The sequence below is a fragment of the Miscanthus floridulus genome, chromosome 9, assembly GCF_019320115.1.
Source record: "Miscanthus floridulus cultivar M001 chromosome 9, ASM1932011v1, whole genome shotgun sequence".
In the NCBI taxonomy this organism is placed as follows: Eukaryota; Viridiplantae; Streptophyta; class Magnoliopsida; order Poales; family Poaceae; genus Miscanthus; species Miscanthus floridulus.
In genome coordinates, this window is record NC_089588.1 from 55048560 (window position 1) to 55061267 (window position 12708).

The 12708-nt window shown below is 44.1% G+C and overlaps 1 protein-coding gene across 12 annotated transcripts in view; it reads left to right on the forward strand.

Annotated features, from left to right (window-relative positions):
• Window positions 1–3753: 3753 nt before the first annotated feature.
• LOC136483733 (coatomer subunit beta'-3-like) overlaps window positions 3754–12708 on the forward strand; it is a 41197-nt gene continuing 32242 nt past the window's right edge. Inside the window, exons 1-5 of one of the 12 annotated variants that reach the window (XR_010765592.1) lie at window positions 3756–4196; window positions 4256–4418; window positions 10947–11093; window positions 11667–11730; window positions 12421–12489. The gene's annotated coding sequence lies outside the window, so the exon portion shown is untranslated. Of the gene's footprint in view, window positions 4419–10946; window positions 11094–11178; window positions 11195–11638; window positions 11731–12420; window positions 12490–12708 lie in introns of those variants that run through there. The other 11 variants (XR_010765593.1, XR_010765594.1, XR_010765591.1 and 8 more) reach the window with 11 other exon arrangements.

Here is a 12708-nt window from a genome sequence, read left to right on the forward strand (position 1 = left end):
TGGGACCTACCACGGCCTCACGGGGCTAGCGCGGCTAGGCGCGCGCGGCCAGCGGAGGCGGCCATGGCCCTCTCGCACGTGGCTGGGGCGGCCCTCCGGTGGCTGGGGAGCACCGCGTGGCTCACGGCACATGGCCATGGCGGGGCCAGCGCGGCCACAAACCAACGGTGTCGTCCAATATATAACAAGCGTACGTGTGCAAGTTGAGGAAGGGCTAGTCGTCGTCCACCCCGCTCTCCGTGTGCAAGGACCGGCCGGCCAGAGCAGATCCCCTCCATCGTCGTCAACGTGCGGCGATGGACCTCGACCTTGAGAACGGCGGCATGCTTCCATGGTGGGGCCAGCGTGGCCAGCGGAGGCTGCCGCAGCCCTCTTGCGCGTGGCTGGGGCAGCCCTCCGGCGGCTGGGGAGCACCATGTTTCTTGCCGCACGCGGCCATGCGCGGCTTGCAGCATGCGGCCATAGCACGGCAGGGTGGCCATGGCTAGGCGCGGTGGGCCGGCTACGGCCGGGCGCGGGGTCGGCGAACACGGTGGGACGCCACGGTGCAAGCTGGGGGTGGGCGCGGTGGGAGCAGTCCTCGCCGGTGTCGGTGGAGGCGACTACGCTCCCGACGGAAATGGACGAGGAAGAACCGAAACACGACATAAACGAACCGGTCATTTTCCACTAATGACAGGCAGTGGTAGGTAATTTCCCTCAATGCCACCAAATTTGATTTCGTGAAGCACCTTGACGAGATCCTAACATAAGGGTATGTTAAGCCTCAGGTCCAATGGTTCTCGACCGAAGAATACTCCCCGATCGACCCCTTCGGGATCGCCCGGGGGCTCGGGGGCTATGCCCATCGGGCACGCTCGCGCGTACCCTCTGGCGAAGAGATCCGACCGAGCCTGACTCGGCCGCAACTTCTGCCTAGGGCTCGGGGGCTTTCCCGAGCCTTGGGCTTCCGATCTACGACACCTCCGGGCCCGGCCCTTGGCTCCTGCCAGGCTAACGACGCCAGACAAGGCCCGGGCACAAGAAGACAAGCCCCAGGCTACCGATGCCAGGGGGCTCCCTAGCGCCGCTCCCTAGGCGTGCCCCTACCAATTGCTCCTCCGATAGGGTCACGTCTGAGGCGTGACACAAGAAGACAAAAGCTTCCCACAGCCTCCTAGGGCTCGGGGGTCTGGTATTTTCAAGCAGTTCTCAGGAAAAATCGATTCAACACCCAAAACTCGATCAAATCAACTCAGAATGACTTGAAACTTTACAGAGAGGATTATCGCAGAGTTGGTAGGCTACTCCTAGAAGATCATCACCCAAGACAAAGCCAATCATTGGGAAATCAAGAAATTGCGACAAACCCTAGTTTTTCAACCCTAGAACTTGATTCGCCCTGATCTATGAACTCATGAGGAATTAGATAATATCCTTCGGTGGAAGGGATCAACTCACGTCCTAGTCCATCTTAGATTAAAAAGAATGAGTCAAAACGCTCTCAAAATGACGAATCGAGCCAAGAAAGAAAGGGGGAAAAACAAGAACGCGAAGAACACAAACGCGATTCACAAAAGCACCTCACAAATCGAATCCCGGAGGACATGAGAAGGTTATCGCCTCCATTCTCAATCAAAATCACAGGTTCAATTACACCGGGACACTGGTTCATCGGTGGACCTCTTGAGAAGAACCTAGAGAGGGGGAAAACCTAAGGAGATGAAATGAAATGACAAGAGGTGAGGTAGATTGGAGCTCCCTAATCCTAATTTATCAGGGCTATTACACAATTCTAAACACGCCCCTAGATATTTTGAGTCGAACCACTTAACTAGAGGACGTTCTGGTCCAACCCGAGATAGTCTTCATCCGACAGCCACTGCGCCCTTCATGAGATAGCTTCGCCTCGATGCGAACAACTCAATGCCGCTACGTGCCGTCCGTTCCTCCTTGGAACCTCCACCCGAGTTTTGAGGCCAAACCCGCGAAACCATCATCCGATGGTTTTGAGACTCAACCCACCAAACCGTCGTGAGTAGCGTACTCCATATGCGTCCCCCCACTCGACGCGTGTCACCTCCGTCCTCAACCTCCTCGGCTCTAAGTCTTCGAGAGCCTCGCTCGACTTGCACGTCTGCCGTCTTGAATCGGTCTAACATTGTCACTCCCATATACACTTGCGCTTGACGATGTCCTAGATGTCAGCCACCTCGGCTGGTCACCCGGCCTCCCGGTCCCTCTGTCCAATCCTCACGTTCGTCCTTCACCGCTCCCAGTCCATCGGCACGGTATGTCCCTACTTGACCTTCTCCTCACCGTCAAGCACCGCCTGCCGAGTGCCGCACTCGGCAAAGGGTACTCGGCAAAAAATTAATCGGCAAAGAAGCCTTTGCCGAGTGCTTTTTGTCGGGTTTGCCGAGTGCTGAAAAAGCACTCGGCAAAGATTTACACTCGGCAAAATGAAAATGCGAAAAAACCCAAAAATAATAGCAATTTTTTTTTCGGGGGAGGCTGCCACCGGCCAACGCCCGCCCGTCTCCGTCAAAGTCGCTGCATTTTTTGCGCAAAATTCGTGGCTAACGCAGCCGGCGGGATTCGAACTCACGACCTCTCCCTCGCGTGTCTGCTGCTCTACTACTGCACTACACTGTCACTTGTGTCTAGATTCCGTTATCTATCCTCATATATTATACTAAACCGAGAGTAAATTGCTTTTTGAGGCCCTAAACGAATTCAAATAAAAAAGTGGTCAACTACAAAGTTTCATAACTTTTCGAGATCTACAATTTTCATTTAGGAAGTTTTTTCATCCGAGGTCGTTTGAAAAATTCGAATTTCAAATTTGAGAGATTCAAACGTAGTTTTGCATAATAAGATGATTTCAAATCAAAAAGTTGTCAACTACATAGTTTCATAACTTTTGGAGATCTACAATTTTCATTTAGGAAGTTTTTCCATCCGAGGTCTTTTGAAAAATTCAAATTTTAAAATTTTCAAATTCAAACGTCGTTTTTGCATGACAAGATGATTTCAAATCAAAATGTTGCCAACTACAAAATTTCATAACTTCTCAAGATCTACAAAGTTTATTTTGGTCATTTGTTCATCCGACATAGTGGTACTAACATTGTTCACAAATCTTATATATCTCTCTTTTACTTTCAAGAAACTATTATGAGATATGAGAGAGATGTAGATTTTATGAACAACGTTATTGTCGCTTTGTCAAATAAAGAAATGTCCAAAATAAACTTTGTAGATCTTGAGAAGTTATATAACTTTGTAGTTGAAAAGTTTTTCATTTGAATTCATTTAGAGCCTCAAAAATTACTTTGAAAAAATGATTTGCCGAGGACAAAAAAAAAAAAATGCACACGACAAAATACCTCTTTACCGAGTGCCAAAACAAAGGCACTCGGCAAAATACATTTTTGCCGAGTGCCAGAAAAAAGGCACTCGGCAAAGACGCATTTTACCGAGTGCCAGAAAAAAAAAACACTCAGCAAAGGCGTATTTTGCCGAGTGCCAAAAAATAACACTTGACAAAATACATCTTTGTTGAGTGCCGAAAAAACACTCGACAAAATTATCTTTGTCGAGTGTATTTTATTTAGCACTCAATAAAGACCGTCTTTATTAAATAGTCGATAAAATATACTCCCCAAAGCCTCGGCACTCGGCGAAGTGCCGGGTTTCCGGTAGTTACGTTCGTACGAGCGTTAGGTGATGTGTCGGGCCCAAGCATTAGGTGCTATGTCGGCCAATTTTAGTGCCTCGTAGTCCGATTCCCCGTCAGAGCCAAACCGGCCGATATGAACCGGCGTCGATCCGCGCGACGTGAGCAGTTGAGCACTCGGATATTCCGAGCGTGCACGCCGAGGCATAGGCGGACGGACGCGCAGCAACCATAGTCCCGCCTCCCTCTCTCTTTCCCCTCATCGAATCGCACAGCATGCGCCCCGTACCGCTGCTCGGAGCTCTTCCACCCGCCACCGCCGCCTAAAGCTCGCCCGCCGAGATCGCCGAAGGTGAGGTACCGACGGAGCCGCGTTCTCTCTCTCTCTCTCTCTCTCTCTCTCGTTCGTATCTGCTCTGTTTCTTTCGAGAAACGCCGCTGCCGGTGTCTGCCTGTCTTCTTGGTCGGCAAGGAGCCAAGGACCTCCTGCTCCGCCCCGTTGCAGCTGACGTGACCCCAAGACGGGATCCGCGAGCCGGTAATGCATCTCCCCGAACCGCACGTCTCTTTTCTCACTCATGACACTCGAGCTTGCAGATCTGGACGTCAAGGGTCTCCGCTACTGCACATCTTGCTGGTGCCGTGCGGGATTTAATTTGGCTGCTGCTGCTGGTTCCTTGCTCCGCCAATCTCCTCTTCCACAGCAACCAAGCATTGGGAGCTTCCATGAGCTCTTGTTTCTTCCATCTGATACAGTAAGGTGCAGCACGATCTCCTTTTTTTGTTATTTTTTTATTCTGTCCTATCAAATTGTTTGGATTATTCAAGGTCCCGGATCCATGTCGAATGATTTTTTTATTTTATTTTTGATAACATGTCGAATGAGCTTTGTGGTACTAATCGTCATGCAAGCCCATTTTGTAACTGAAAAAAGTCTACTTAAACCCTCACCTTTTATACTTGGTCTACTTCACCCCCAAACTATGAAACCGTCTGTTTTACTCCCTGAACTTTTCAAAACCGTCTATGTTACCCCGGACGGTTTTAACAGAGGGTTTGCTACCAGTAACAGCGGTTTGCTACGATGGGTTTGCTACAGTGTCGGTGGGTTTGAATTTTCTTTTTATTTATTTATTTTCGATGAATTTTTGAAAAATCATAGTAAATCATAGAAAAATCATAAAATAAAAAATCTAATTTTATTGGACTCCACATGAGTACATCTACACAGTTAATATATAATACGGTATATTTTAGTATAAAATTTTTACTGTAGCCTTAGATTAATTGGAAAATCTAATTTTGTCTGTAATTAATTGGAATAATTCATAGCTGCAGCTTCTATGGTCTAATTGTGGTGAAATTTTTATGGTACGCTAATTATTGTATGCTTGAACTATAGTAAAAATTTCGTACTCATTGGACTATGTATAACTTAGTTATAGATAAATTCTAATTAATTACAGAAAAAATTAGATTTTCTAATTAATCTAAAGCTACAAAAAAAAATTTGTACTAAATCATATCGTATTATATATTCACTGTGTAGATCTACTCATTTGGAGTCAAATAAAATTAAATTTTTCATTTTATGATCTTTCTATGATTTACTATGATTTTTCAAAAATTCACCGAAAATAAATAAAAAAAAGAAAATTCAAACCACCGATACTGTAGCAAAACACAACGTTACTGTAGCAAAACGCTGTTAGTGTAGCAAACCGCTGTCAGAAACGCCCGGGGGGTAAAATAGACGATTTTGGAAAGTTCAGGGGGTAAAACAGACGATTTCATAGTTGGGGGTGAAGTAGACAAAATATGAAAGGTGGAGGGTTAAGTAGACTTTTTCCTTTTGTAACCCATGTTATACGTAGAGGTCAAAACAGAGTCGCGGTTCTAGGCATAGCGTCCCATGCTATGTGGACGCAAGATTTCTTTTTTCTCACTCTCCTTTCAGTTTGGGGAAAGATGTATCAACGCAAAGTTAATATGCGTCAACTGTACTCTAAATAGAGCAGATAAATCTAAACCATATACTTGACACAGCTACTCCTATCTTAACTAATTTTCTGCCTTCCATATCAACTATATATAAAAAAACTCGGACTGTGGGGGATAGCATGCGGCCTTCGAGCATTCGTATTAAAGTAGAGGACTCCTCACCTAGTCAAGAAAACCCCAAACTTCGTATCCCGCACGCACATAGGGGCCCGTTTCCTGTGAGTGGGCTGGCGGTACAAACCTATGCTTTGGATAACACGGGACATATGAGGGTTTTTTTACCTTCGGTACTGCAATTCGCCCGCGTGGGAATAGTACCCAGACCGCAAGGGTGCCACCCGAAGTGCTTGACCAGCCGGTCTAGCATCCGTTGGCATATCTACTATATATACAGTCTATTAGGAATGTTCGGTCCATCAATAATGATTTGTTGAGCCACCAAACCAAGGCGCGGATGTACTTAATGATTTCTCTCTCTTTTTATTAGTCATCCGGTAAGGATGAACATCTCTAATTGGTAGTATAACAAAATAAGGTAGTGTCATACCCAAATTTAAAGGCAAATCTAGATATAAATTATATGTATGCCCAGGAATTAAATACACACATATAGAGACAAATTAAAGGAGAATACCAAGCACAGTGCTTTATTATATCATGATTATTTAATTCATTACATAAATATATCAAAGTCTAGCAAGCGGAAATAAATAAAGATAACTCCATGGTGCCTCCATAGCCACAGGGACCGGCGACTGGTTGATCGCAAGACTAGTAATCTTCAGGAAAATCCTTATAACCATTGCCATCTGTTACCCATCCAGAATTTTTATCCAAGTAGTAAAAATAAACAAGCGTAAGTACATCTCGTACTCAATAAGAATAACACAGGGTTCAAAAGGTAGACATGGGTTTAACTGCATTTGGCTTTTATTGAGTCACAATTTTAAGCAATTGAGTAGCAACAAGTTTAACATAAACCCAAGTAAACACATGATCAAGTAAACATAAATAATGAATAGCATAAACATAATTATCATTAATGATCATCTATTCCATAACGGTCCAATGCCGCTCGTGACCGTGAGCACGGCTGATATACCAATTTTACACTCTGCAGAGGTTGTACACTTTCACCGTGAGTCGTGATTCCCATTTGCCCAGGGTCATGACTTCCATAACACTTCCAAGGTGAGCGAGCAGAGTACACTATGAAGTCTTTCAGAAGTTCGTCTAACAAGTTAGGGCCGCTAGGTTTTCAATTGGCAAGGGAATATAGAGGGCCCCTTCCGAATGGCATATTCCGCGCAGGCTATACACATAAAGACAGAGGCCGCACTATACTCAGCTCAACAAGCCCCTTTTGCGCCCTTTCGGGTAACCACTAACAAGCTTGAAAATGTCTTCATACTGAACTAAAGCCAGAGCCATGTAGCTCTCACGGTTGTACTGTAAGTCCCGGATGATTGCTTAAAGACAAGTCCTTGAGAAGAGGAATCTAGAGCATCACAAAAACTATGCTCTAGCCCCCTTGTTCCTTGTTGCTAAAAAATATCTTTTATTGTTTATTGCATATACCATTAGTCAAGTTACAAGATCATGGTCTATAATTGAGCACTAGCATCACTACCCAATGCAATAATCCCATAGGTGTCAAGGTATGGTACAAAACTGGGAAATCCTTAATGGTAAATCAAGGAGGACACATGCAGTATGATTAAAATATGATTAATGTGAATAGGACGACAAGGATGATCCCATGCTATACTTGCCATGCTCAAAGTACTCTTAGCATACAACTTGTGTTCGCGGAGCTTCTGCGATACCAACCTTAGATGTTCAGCATGCTCTTCCTCATTCTGGGAGTAAACCAATATATCATCGATGAACACCACAACAAACTTGTCAAAATATTCCATAAACACCTTATTCATTATGTACATAATGTATACAGGAGCATTAGTCAAGCCAAACGACATCACCGTGTACTTATACAACCCATACGTTGTAGTAAATGCTGTCTTAGGAATATTTGTAGCACGAATCTTCAATTGATGATAGCCAGAACGAAGATCGATCTTAGAAAACACACAAACACCTCTCAACTGATCAAACAAGTCATCAATTGTAGGCAACGGATACTTGTTCTTGATAGTAACCTCATTAAGTGGCTGATAATCAACACACATTCTCTGACCATCATTTTTCTTACCAACAAAAATAACCGGTGCTCCCCAAGTAGAACTAGGATGAATGAAAACTTTCTCTTGCAACTCCTTTATTTGTTTCTTAAGTTCTTCTAATTCTACCCCCATTCTATATGGTCTTTTAGCTATAGGTGCAGTTTCAGATAATAGCTCAATAACAAATTCAATGTCGCGATCGGGTGGCATACCGGGCAAATCATTGGGGAACACATCCGGGAACTCATCCATAACTGGATTCTCCTGGTTGATGCCCTCACTTAGCTGGTTCACTGTTGCAGTCTATTGCTCTTGCACTGCAACATCAACACTAATCCTGTCTTCCTTTGGTGTTGTCGGAACTACAACCTTTTCCTGACATTGAATCACTGTCCGGTGTTGCTTCATCCAGTACATACCCAGAATAATATCAATACCAGACGTCCTCAATACAATAGGACTCACTTTGAAGTCTATCCCCTTAGAGAAAGACTAGCCGAGGGACACTAATAAGAAGCTGGCATGCTCCCTCCCGGTGAATTTACCAGTATGGGGTTTTTCATGGCACATCAGGGTTTGCTATGCACTCTAACAAAAGCTTGTGAAATGAATGAATGCGAAGCACTAGAATAAAAAAGAACTGCAACTATCGAAGGACTGCGCTATTTTCCACTGATAGAGGTTTCGAGTACAAACACGGTTAAAATTGAACCAACGCGCTAACAAATAATGTCACTGACTTTGGTTGTTTGGCAGTGAGTTCACTCAATAGGCTCCTAAGCCACAGTGCTTGCTTTGCTGCTGCTGTTGCTGCCATGAACTCTGCCTCACAAGATGACAGTGCCACTGTCTTCTCCTTGTGGGAGCACCAAGTAACCAGACTCTCATTCAAGTAGAAAGCCATCCCTGCAGTGCTCCTTCTCCCCACAAGATCACCTGCCAAATCACTGTCAGTGTACCCAATTATCTCTTCCTCCTTTCCACCTTGAGTATACACCAACCCAAGATTCACAGTACCCTTCAAGTACCTCAGAATCTGCTTTACTGCTTTCTGATGTTTCATAGTAGGCTTCTCCATGTACCTACTTGCCATTCCAACAGAGAAGGATAGATCAGGCCTAATATGCAACAGATATCTTAGGCACCCAATGACTCTCCTGTATTCAGTGGCATCTATCCTTTCTCCTCCCTTGTCTTCTTCAAGTTTAGCTCCTGGATCCATTGGGATCTTGGTAGGATTGCAATCTTCCATACCAAACTGACTTAATACTTTCTTGGCCGAACTTGATTGCTTGATTGTGACAAAATCTTTTTGCTGCTCAACTTCAATCCCAAGATAGAATGAAAGTAACCCCAAATCACTCATCTCAAACTCTGAAGTCATTTGCTTCTTGAACACTTCAATTTCTGCAGAATCTTCTCCTGTCACTATCAGATCATCAACATACACCCCAAGTATCACTGTTCTTCTCCCAACTCCCCTAGTGTACACAGCTGGTTCACTAGCACATTTGCTAAACTGCAACTTCTTCAAACTTTTATCCAGTTTGACATTCCAGGCCCTGGGTACCTGTCTCAGTCCATACAAAGCTTTACTAAGTTTCAGAACCATTTGTTCCTTCCCCTTTTTCACAAAGCCCTCTGGTTGTGCAACATAAACCTCCTCTTCCAATTCTCCATTGAGAAAAGCAGATTTCACATCAAGATGATGCACTTGCCAGCCTCTGTTTGCAGCCATTGCTAGAATCATTCTGATTGTGTTGAGTCTTGCAATAGGAGCAAACACTTCCTCAAAATCCACACCTTGCTTCTGTACATATCCCTTTGCAACCAACCTAGCTTTGTGTTTTACTACCTCACCTTCTGAATTTCTCTTAAGCTTATAAACCCACTTAAGTCCAATTGGCTTCTGTCCAGGTGGTAAAGTAGTCAACTCCCAAGTTCTATTTTTGCATATTGACTGGATCTCACTGTCCATTGCTGCCATCCAGTCTGCATCACCTGCTGCATCCTGATAACTTGAGGGTTCCTCCATAACTGCAAGTAAAGCTTCAACTTCAGTGTCAGAGTTCAACTCCACCTCTGTGGTGTCTTGGTAGACATCATTCAGGCTCCTAAATCTCTGTGGACCATCATCAGACTCATCACTGCTATCTACATCCATAGCATTTTGATTTCCCCCAAAACCTTGTGCTGAATTCACTGGAGTCACACTGTCTGCACCTGTTGTCGGACTATGAACAGTCAGACTGGCTCCAAGCTGCTGCTGCCTCTGAGCCATCTCCACCTGCAGAACTCTGAGCTCCAATTGATGCTCCCCCTGATCACCAAACTAGTGAATGTCCTGAGAATCGCCACCAACTTCAACAGTACCAACACCTCTAGAGAAAAACTGACCATTCTCCTCTTCTCTGATTTCTAAAAAATCTCTTACTTCTGCAGCTTCCCAGCTCCACTTCTGTGATTCCTCAAACACAACATTTCTGCTAACCACAATCTTGTTGCTATGAGGATTATACATCCTGTGTACTTTGCTGCCCTCTTCTATGACAAAATACACCATTGGCACATTCCTATCATCAAGCTTTTTCAAATGTGGCATTACAGTCTTCACATGACCTCTGCACCCAAAAACTCTCAAGTGACCTAAGTGAGGTTTCCTGCCATTCCAGCCCTCATATGGTGTTCTATCACCCATAGCTTTGGTGGGCAGCCTATTTAGTAGATACACTGAATGCCTCACTGCCTCTGCCCAAAACCTCCCTGGAATCTCCATGCTTTTCAGTAGAGCTCTTGCCATCTCCATTACAGTTCTATTCTTCCTCTCTACCACCCCATTATGCTGAGGAGTGTAAAGTGCTATAAACTGAAGCTTAATACCAGCCTGCTCTCACACACACACACACACTTAAATGCTCCAGCAAGAAACTCACCCCCTCTGTCTAACCTAAGTATTTTGATATGTTGCACAGTACTATTCTCAACTTCAGCTTTGAATTTCATAAATGCATCAACTGCTTGATCCTTAGTCTTCAGCATGTACACTGTACTCCACCTAGTTCAGTCATCCACCAACAACATAAAATATTTGTTGCCTCCTGCAGTAGGTGGTGAAATTGGCCCACACAAGTCAACATGTACCAGCTGAAGTTGCTTATCTGCTCTCCACAATGCTGAATGAGGAAAAGGCATCCTGGTCTATTTGGCTGCCAAACATGCCTCACAAACCTGATCTGGATGCTAAATCAGTGGTACTCCTCCAACCATCTCCTTGTCAACCAGCTTCTTTAGAGCTTGAAAGTTAACATGGCCAAGACGACCATGCCACAACCATGCCTCATCTGCAATGCTGGTCAGCAAACAAGTTGGCTCCATTGGCATCAACTCAATCTTGTACAGATGATTAACTGTTCTCTGAACTTTCATGATCAATCTAGATGGGTTCTTTTCTGTCACCTCAATCTCATCATCATCCATGACAATTCGATGCCCAATCTAAGTCAATTGCCCAAGACTAATCAAATTACTTTGAAGCTTAGGAATAAAATAAACATCTCGAAGCACCCATTGATCACCCGTTCTACCCTAAAACAAGATTGAACCCTTCCCCATAATTTCAACCCTGGTGTTGTCACTTGGGAAGTCTTCATGCCTGTGCATGGTTTTGATTGCTAGTAGTACCAGATATTCAGTCATCGCATTGTTGTAGCAGCTATATATAATATATGTCCATTCATATGCAAGCAATTGTTTCTGACAAAAAAAAATTAGTTGATTCAATTCGCGTTGCACTTAGAACATTCGTGGTTTGTCCGTGGCCGCAGAAGATCGATGCAGAGGTTCTTCCGGTGGTAATGGTAGCCCATGGACAGTAAGGAGAACAAACTGGTAAGTGTTTACCAGTATTCGTAGTTGTAAGCTCTCAAGCTATAACACAAACGCTCTAACATACAGTGTCTTGCGCAAATTCCATGAGCTCTTGTTTCTTCGATCTGATATAGCAAGCTGAAGCACAGCCTCCTTTTTCCATCATTTTTTCCTCTCTCGTATATATCAACTTGCTTCGATTATTCTAGGTCCCAGATAGAGCTCCAATGAGCTTTAGTACTAATAATCCTGATGCAAGTCCATTTTTCAACTCATTTTCTACATATATAAGGTCGATCGAAACAGAGTCGCGGTTCCAGGCATGGTGTCCGGCCTAGCCTCCTGGAGTATGTCACTATGTGGACCCAATATTTTTCTCTTTCTCCTTTCAGTTTAGGGAAGTGTCTCCTTTATTGATTGATGTAAACTATGCATCAAACTCAAACTGTATGGTACATAGACAAAGTAAGGATCAACGTCTCCATGCCATATTAGAGATTAGAGTCTCTATTAAGATCCATCAATCATGATTTGTTAATAAGCCACTGAATCAAGGGCCAGATGTACTTTTAATTTCTGTTACCATTTTTATGATTTTTTTAAGGCATCTGGTCAGGATTAACATATCTAATTAGGAGTAATAGTAAAACAAGATAGCTTAACATTATGATAGCTGGTTGATTATTATTCGGTTGGCGTCCTCTTTATCAGGTATCCATTTCCGCGTTCAAGGACCAAAAGCAAAGCCTCCCGCGTCTGCCGACTGCAGGACATGTTCAGGTTTCCTCCGGGCCTTATATATCCTGCCAATTAATTTCAACTTTCTCATTAAGAACTTAGTGGATAATCCCAGGCATTTTTAGCGGATGATTCAAAATTGTTCAGACATAACACCCACAACGACCTTTCCTCTTATTAAATAAGATGCACAAAGACGAAAGCTACGACGTTTCCAAAACTGAAAATGTTGAAACTAGCATTGGAGCCGAGAGATGGCTA